This window comes from Lycium ferocissimum, chromosome 11 (assembly GCF_029784015.1).
Source record: "Lycium ferocissimum isolate CSIRO_LF1 chromosome 11, AGI_CSIRO_Lferr_CH_V1, whole genome shotgun sequence".
Lineage (NCBI taxonomy): Eukaryota > Viridiplantae > Streptophyta > Magnoliopsida > Solanales > Solanaceae > Lycium > Lycium ferocissimum.
Genome location: NC_081352.1, coordinates 26,673,818 through 26,682,923, shown reverse-complemented (window position 1 = coordinate 26,682,923; position 9,106 = coordinate 26,673,818). Strand labels below are relative to the sequence as shown.

Here is a 9,106-nt window from a genome sequence, read left to right as displayed (position 1 = left end):
GAGAAAAATAGACAACTACTGCATTGAGGTGTTATATATTTGCGAATATCTTTATTTATAACCCTTTTTTTATTTCCTTTGTTGGAGACACGTGTTATAAGCTTCCAGTTTAGGTATGCAACTAGATTCACCATCTTTACAACCCTTTTTTATTCTTGTTTTTGTTTTGTTTTCTTTTCTCTCTGTTTCACGCTTAGTGGCTTCTGTTCATGGACGTTCAATTTTGCTTCATACGCTACCATTAGTTTTATTCTCATGTTATGATTGAATTTACCTGTTGCAGGGTCATACGGAGGAAATTGTTCACAAGCTCTAACATTTGATGCATGCTTTTGGGGGTGATTGATTTTGTTCCTTTTTACTTTTTTGACTGAAATAGTCTGGTCTCTTCTTTAAGAACAAATAAATATGTATTTGAGATTTCGGATAAAGTTGATAAGTTCGTATTTACCAATTTATTTCTTCTTTAATCTTAGATTTTTGTTAAGTTTTGATTGAGAAAATAGTGCATTTAATGCGTTTATTTCCATTTTGCGCGGTTTATATGTTTGAGAAGAGCACTGGAATAAATCAAGTAAAAAACAAGTTTTATATGTTTGAGAAGAGCATTGGAAGAAACCAAGTAAAAAACAAATCAAAAAGGAGCTAAAATGAAGAAAATGAAAAAAAATGGTTAGAAGTGCAAAAAGTGGCCAGATTTGTAAATTTGAAATCTAAAAAGTTGGGGGCTATTTTCGTTACTTTTTATTGGAAAATTTTTGGAAACCTTAAAAGCAACACTTGTAAGACAATACCATCATCTTTGGCCATTTCATACAAATCTTGGAGAGCTTAGGATTCTTACACTCACACTTGGGGAATGAAAATTTGAAGATTTTTTATGAGAATTTTTTAATTCTTTACTCATTTCTTCTTTTCGTTGCAATGTATTGACTATTTAAGTGTGTAGTACTCTATTCCATTACTTGAAACTTGTTTATGAAAATATACATTGTTAAAGTTTTGGATGAAACTATTGTTATGCTTATGTATTGAATGATGTTTATCTCTAATGAAGTGGGTCATTGTTTTTTCAATTAATCTTGTTTTTGAATGTTTCTTAAGGGATTAGCTAATCCTAGGACTCGCCTATTTACTTCGATTTGAGCTCGTAAGAGGAATATTGAGGTTGGAAAAGATTTATTAACAAGGATTTGGGGCTTTAAACCCCATCTAATAACTTGAGCTAGGAATAGGAAAGTTAACTTGAGATTCAATTGGTAGCGCTTAATGTCACACTCTAAAGCTTAGAAAAGTTTAAAGTGAAATTCATTGATTTGGTTGGAAGACTTTCAATGAGATTTTAGAAACCATTATCTATTGACATAAACTCGCTCTTAGTTGTAAAATCGTAAAATATATTGGATCATTACTTTAGTGTAAATTCCCTTATATCCCATGCTAATGGCCATTGATCATTTTACTTACTTTCAATGTTAATTTGTCTTTGTTAGTTTTAAATAAAACCAAATATTGAAAATATGTTTGGCTGAGCTTAGTCAGTGATAAATCCTTAACTTTCTTAATCGCCTTTATATTGTTCTCTGTGGGATCGACCCCGACTCATAGTTGGGTAAACTAAATTGCAACAACCGTGTACACTTTCTTTTTGGAGAGTGAATTTGGACATTATCAAAAGTCACTAACGTGTTTGATCTGCATTCTTTATGTTCTCCTATCGTTTGTTGTACAAGGAAAAAAAAATCTTATTCTGCGAGTAGAAGGGAAAAAAATATCGACAATCGATGTTGATTCTCTTACTAAAATCTCCACTTGGTATCTAATATAATGACATATTACAAGTTTTGGATTACCCTTTTTTTTTCTTTTTTTTTTTGGAATGAAGTTGATTTATTTCTGTTTATGTGAGATTTATTTCTGCTTATGTCGATTGCAATTGCATTGAACTAAAGCAGCTTATCCATTTGTCTATATTTTTAGATTAGTGTGTTTCTATAACTAAGTTTTTGGAGGTTAATTTTCTTGGACTTTGCAGTATGCATTCCCTACTTAGTCTGTCAAGCACTTAACACATTGGTGAGCTCTACTTACTACCTAATCTTGTTTACATCATAGAAATTTGAGTATTTATGAAGCTTGAATTCTTGTCTAATTTTGGACCCAACAAGGTATTTTGTGCTTACCCTATGAGAATCTCTTCCACCCAGTCAAGTATAGTCATAGAAGTTAACGAATTTAGATCTCGTATGTTATTATTTCAGCACCTCAGTTGTTATTTTCAAAGAGTAGGATAAAATGTTGACTTAATTATTCTTGTTTTTATTTACTTACGCTTCTCTTCTGAGCGTAAAAAGAAGAAAGAGAGTAAATTTATAAGAAAAACTACATTTGCTCACTAATTGAGAAAAGAAAAGAAAACAAGTTAATCTTCTCATACTAATTATTTAGGCAATTGATATTTACGTGGGGATTATGATCGAATGGCCGACAAATTTTCCTGACAAACAATTTCGACTAGCTTTCTATTAATTACTATAAGCAATAGTACGTCGTTTTATTAGATTATATAATTCTATACACTCGTAAGGTAGATTTACTTTGTAATCTTCTTCTTCTTTTATTAAAGTAGAGGTTTATTTTACCTTGTAATCTTTGATTGAATTAGGCGTTGCTACATTCATAATTTCGAGTAGCACATTTTATTGCTTCTTGCTCATATATTTGGTTGTTCTTATTCTGAACAGAGGATGATACCATCATTCTCACCAAGGTTAAAGTACCTCTGCTGGTGTTTTTCCATCAGCATGTTTATGAGCATGAATGCATTTTTCATGGAAGTGTATGAATAGAATCTGCCAGACTCCCTCGGTTAGCAATATTGCTTGTTGATTACTCATTTTCAGTGATTGCGATTTTGCAATTGAACAATTCTAATTTGAAAAGGCTTCAACTACTTTTGGGGGTTATTGATGAAACTTTTCATTTTTTATGTTGGATAACTCAATATAACAAAGTTCTCTTTCCTACCCAAATATGTTTCTCTTGTGGCTCTACAGTCAAATTACTCAAGGCTGCACATATAGAGAAAGTTCGCCAAAGATATGAGATACGGGCTGTCTTTGATAGTTGATAGCACAAAATGCATCAAAATAGTCCTGATAGAGGCCATACAGAAAAGAGAGTTCTTTTGTTAATTATTTATCATTATACAACTACTAGTTCTGGAAAGTCGATTGGCATATAAATAAAAGATCTATACACTAATGCATTAATGATATAAAACTAGTTAAGTAAAGAATCAAAGATATTAAACATAGAGTTTTAAATTTGGAAGAAACGAAAGTACTCTTTTGGCAAAAGTCGGATCGATTATCTCGAATTCTTGTCTTTAATCAAAGCACCGATGAGTTAAAGATTTCATAATTTTTGATGATTGACAAACGATCCAAGGACCAGTCCTCCATCAGTCCCATGAGAGCGTAGAGTACCTGCATTTAACAATAAAGGCTATTAATCGTTCAGCGTGAATCAGCAGCCTAGAAGACGGTTGTATGTATGATAGAATTGAAAGTCATTGAAACGTCACTATTCGTGGTCACATGTTTCTCAAATGCTTTCTATTTGGTTTCATAGTTATACAGCATGTTGGGCATTATTTGACCTAACACTTACAAATCTAAAAGGTATATTTCTCTCAAGTGTGGCTACATCTTCTTTGGTGCCCGTCTAATGAACAAGATCTCAACAATTAAAGGACCAAGTTCACCTTGTGGTCATCTGAAGTCCTTAGGATAATTGAGTCTTGTTTCATGTTCTTAATTTGTATTCCTACGAATATCATGAATATCCTTCTCCCCTTGTCTCCACCTTTCATTCGTTCTATGATTCTCCTTTCTACCCTTGTTTTGACTACTTGTCTCTTGTCTCATTTGATTGGCTTTGATCCCTACCTTATGACCTTGGCCAACTATTTTTTAACTTGTCATAAAGGTATAATGTAATTAAATTTCTCCAACCAATTTTTTAAAAATTGGAGCCCAAAATGATTCATATTCTCCGAGCAATCTGTACGTAGGAAAAGTTCTTTTTTCAACTTATCGAACAGAGTTCTTACATTCTCATTTAAATAAAAATTCATGTCTTCTTCTCTCTCGCTCGTTCTTATCTTCGTCTCTCCGTGTAGCATTCTCATTCTGTGTAGTTTTTGTTCCAAAATTGACCATGTCTCAAGATGATTCCATCCTGTCCATCATACCGTAAATGAACCCTTCTCTCTTTCTAGAAAGCGCAATTCCATTAGACCTAAAACCGCTAGAATTACCACAGAAGCACTAATCTCGACTGACCAAAACTCATCCATCTCACCCCCAAAGTCCATGGTTTCTGGTCCCTCTAGGAGTCGCAAGATTCAAAACCCAAAGAAATTCATTTCATCCTCCATAACTCCTGCTCCAAATGAAAAGGCTAACTCAGAATAAAGTGGTCAAACTCTCACTATCTCAAATTTCCTTCTAATTACTGAGGAGCTTGAGGAGAAAGATGATGGAGTCGAAGTTTCAAGCGAAATTTGAGTCCAAAATACGGTTATCGAGATCAAAAAGGGATGCCGAGAAATCAAGTTCTATGATCGTACATGAGACTACCGGGGTTGATGGTGATAAAAATAAGAAAAGGTCATTGATAATGGAGATTACGAGGAAGGACCTCTAAAATCAAAACTTCATCTCCTCAATAAGTCATAAAGTATAGAAGATTCCGATATTATTGAAAATTTATCTAAAAAATGGCTGGACGTAGAAAATGAAAGGGAAAATTTTGTTACTGATTCTGGTGATATTGTGAATATTGTAGAGGGTAGTCCAAGGATTCAAACGAAAAATGTTCACGATCAAGAAAAAAGGGTCACTAATAAGGGAACTAGTCCATTAACGGAAATTTTGGATATAGAAAACACTGTGAATATCCCATCTATTGTAGTCGTACCGTTAGGTGATTCTTTTCTTGAGGACCCGGTCCCTCTCTACTCCATTTTCGGAAGATATTGTTGATTTTAGATGATGATGTTGTTTTGAAACCACATTCAAAAGATCTTCAAATCGCTGAAGGCAAGATGGTAAAAGTGCAAGAAAGCACATCACTACTAAGCCACCCACCACTAGGCAAAGGAGCAAGGCTCAACGTGAGGCGGCTCAAAAGACTAGGAGAAACAAGAATGTTGGAAGGAGGAGAAGAAGGCTACTTAAGCATGGTGTGATTGATAAGGAAGAGACAGTGAATGTGCCTAATGAAGAAGTGGAAATATCTCAATTAAGGCGGAAAAACTCCAAAAATAAAAAGAAAGACAAAGGGAAGGAAGTTGTGGAAGATGAGGCAGAAGTTAATGTTGAAAAGGAGAAATATAAGACTGGACCTACGGGAAACGAAAGAGAGAGAGAGAATCCGAGAGGAACTCCCTAGTCTTTCGCAAGTTAACAGAAAAGGGCTAAGGATTTGAAATGACAAGGCAGAAAAATCTAAAATTGCAGAAAGTTCTACTTGGAAGAGTTTTTGACGATGATATTCTGAAAAGAAAGGGATGAAGGAGCTGCTAGAGATAGTTGAATTTCAAAAATGGGAGCATCTGTTTGTTTCCCCTGCTCCAGGTGTTTTTAAGGATGAAGTTAGTGAACTTTATGCCTCTTTGATGTATACCGACGACTCAACATTGGTCATGGTTGTGAATGGGTAGAGTTTGAAATTGATGAAGCAAAATTGGGTGACATTCTTGGTGTTCCGACTGATGTTTTAAAATGGTAAATAGGGAAGCTTCATTAGCTTTCAAAGAGGTGATAGTCAAACAGGAGTGTACGTGGATCGGGAAGAGGCTCTATAAGAAGCGAAATTTTCTGCCTGAAGTACCACCGTTGTTTGAGTTGGTTAACAAAACACTACTACTTGTAAGGCGGAAAGACACCGCATTGCCTCTTTGTCGTGGATGCCGTTCTCCTACTTGAAGCTTTAGCAAATTATCAATGTATCAGTTTACCAGCCATAATGATTGAACACATGATCAAGGTGGTTAATGCCAGATAAAGAAAGCATGGTCTTCCATATAGCTTCTTTCTAACTAGAATCCTTGATCACTTCAAGGTTAAGATGGGAAAAGCCACTATAGGGACTAAAAAGCAGATGTTCATGATGGGAACCTTGGAAGGCTATGAATGTATGGAAAAGAAAGGAGGTATTGGCGATTTAACCTTTTAGTATTATTGAGGGCAGGGGGGCATGTTTTGGGGGGTTGAGAGGCTTTAAGCTAAGGTAGTTTTTTTAAAAGACACAACTGGGCCCCAAAGGCTCGGGAACCTAACCCTTCAGGGGCGACGGGCTAATGCAAAGTTGAGGGCTAAGAACGAAGGGGCGGGGGAAAAAATTTGGATGGGGCTACGTAATCAAAATGATCCGGGACCCAAAAACGACCCTCGAAAGCCTTCTCTTGGTAAATCCTTTCTAAACCCGGCCCTTTTCCCCATCTTGCTTTTCCCAAAACCTGTTTTATCTTTTCTTTTGTTATGATATTGGCCGTTTTGACTCTTTTTTTTTATTGTGTTTTGTCTTTTTTTGTTTCTCGGCTGCTTTTTTATGTTTACTCGATTATTGTTTTTTGGGGGAGCCTAATTTTGCAACCTTTCTTTTACCCACACTCTTTCCTTCTCTTTTTTGGTATTTTGCCCGGGGGTGGGGGTCCCCCGGGTTTAAAGTCCTAGTCTTTTCCTTGCATGTGTTTCTGTATTTTTTTTTTTCAATGATGCTAAAAGGGGGAAAAGTGTGTGTTGTAAGTGAGTTGAGCTTGTTAAAGTTGTTGTGTCTGTATAAATGTTAACGAAAATTTGGGAAAAGTAAGTACAAATGGAAGATGTAATCCTAAAAAAACAAATCCTTGGTACCCAAACCCCCCGAGGATCATGATCTCGGGGGAAGTCTATGCGAGGTTAAATGTTGACAAAGGGGAAATTAGTTTTCCAAATAATGATAAAAAATGCAACAACATATTGCAAGGAATGGATCTTAGTAGGTACAATTTTTTTTTAGGACTGTTCTCTAGGGAAATTGTTCCCAAATTGTGAAATGTTTCAACATGGTTGAAAGTTCTGAAAATATTAAAAGCATGAAAAAACTACTTATCCATCCAATTGGGGGAAGAAGGGAAAACCCTTTGGGCCTCGGCGGGAATATCCTTACAAGTTTGTCATCCCTAAAAGGGGGGAAAGGTGAGTTATAGCATTTCATAATTTTGATGGGTTAAAAACGATCCCGGATCATTCCTCCTCGGGTTACAAAGGGGGAAAAAACAAATTTCTTCGATTATAAAAAATTTTTTTGCCTTTTTTCAACCGGGGAAATACCTGACACGGTATGTATGATAGAATTGAAAGTCCTTGAAACGTCATTATTCATGGTCACATGTTTTTTCACTCTCTCTATTTGGTCTCATTTTTCAAAATGTTGGGGGTTTTGACCTAACAAATTTTCAAATATAAAAAGGTATATTTCTCTCAAATGTGAGGCTACCTTTTTTTAAAGGGGCCCCTAAGGGTAAGATCTTAACAATCGGAGGGACTGGGTTTACCCCCTTTTGGGGGAATTAAAAACGGGAAATCCTTAGGATAGTTGAGTCTTGTTTCGTATTCTTAATTTTCGCCCCCTTTGCTTGTCAAGTATCATAATAGCATATATTTCCCCTCTTTGTAACTTTGTTCTCTTGGCTAGAGGGGTTTGCTAAGTATGGGGTTTAGTCCCTTTGGCTAGAGGGGGTCAAGACTTGGAGCTTTGCAATAGAGTTTTGTAAAGGTGCTTACAAAAGGGGGTATTGTAAGGGTTAGGGTTAGGAGTTTAATTCCCCGGGTTCAATAGGTTGTAATCAAAAGTTGCTCGGTTTAAATGAAGTTAAAAACCTACTAGGGTAAATTGGTTTTTTAATCCCTTTAGAAAGGAGTTTTTCACGCAAATATCTTGCCTTATTTACTTTACATTGTTATCTGTAAACCCGGGTTTGGGGGGCCAGTCCCCAAATTCTTTTGGGAAACTTCCCGGGTTGTGGGGAAATAAGCCGGTGAACTCTAGGTTCTTAAAAACCATGTCCGAGGAACTTTTGGTTGTTAGAATTGTATCTAACAATTTTGTCGGTATATCCCTCCAAAGGGAATGTAGTGATTTATGGCATTACTTGACAATTAATCAAACAAAAAGAGGATTCACATAGGTTCAGGTGGTTTTTTTTTAAAAAAAAAAAAATTATTTATGAGTTCATGGTAATGTAAGTCCATGCGGCCTAAATAATTGGTTTTGACTGGTAGAAGCCATTATGCGAAGAGATACGACACCCTTTTTTTAAACGAACTTTTTGGCCGTCCAAAATTCGGTTGTGACAAATTTGGATTTTTCTTATCTTGGAATAAAGTTGAGGAGATAATTTCTTTCATCTTTACGTAATTGATTGGATTGCGCCCAACTAGGCTATCCCATTGATCTTTCTATATTTTATGGATTCGTGTGTTTTTATAACCTAAAATTTTTTAAGGTTGTTTTTTTGGACTTGGGGGTTTTGCCACTTTCTTGATTCATCGAATACTTAACTTTTTTTTGTGAAAAACTTATTTATTGTCTAATTGTGTTTATATCATAGAAATTACGAGATATGAAGCTCGGGGGGAAATAATCCACCAAAAGTATTGGTTAACATGATAGACTAACGATCGAGTGTGTTCATTAAATTCATAGGATATAACGATTTCGTCCTTGTTTTGTAAATTGTTGTGGTTATTTTAGCACCTCGGGCCCTTTATTTTTGAAGAGTAGGTTAAATTGTTGACTCAAATTTTTCCTAATTATCTTCTCGGGTTTTATTTGGGGAGAAAAAAAGGTCAAATGGTATATTTATGCAATAAAACTTTTTGTGTTGGGGGGAAAATTTAAAATTCAAATAATATGAGAGAAAAATAAACCCCCCTTTCTTTAAAAATAGAAATAAAAGACAACCAAACTCTAACAAAAAAATCAAAAAAAAAAAAAAAACACCTCCAAATCTCTCAAAAGGGTATTACACAACTTCCTTTTTTGTCTTGTGATG

At 35.2% G+C, this 9,106-nt stretch overlaps 1 long non-coding RNA gene across 2 annotated transcripts in view; it reads left to right on the top strand.

Moving 5' to 3' along the window:
• Window positions 1-283: 283 nt before the first annotated feature.
• Window positions 284-9,106, top strand: part of LOC132037466 (uncharacterized) — a 75,783-nt gene continuing 66,960 nt past the window's right edge. Inside the window, exons 1-2 of one of the 2 annotated variants that reach the window (XR_009409899.1) lie at window positions 284-338; window positions 2,745-2,868. This is a non-coding gene — a long non-coding RNA (uncharacterized LOC132037466). Of the gene's footprint in view, window positions 339-2,614; window positions 2,869-9,106 lie in introns of those variants that run through there. The other variant, XR_009409898.1, reaches the window with a different exon arrangement.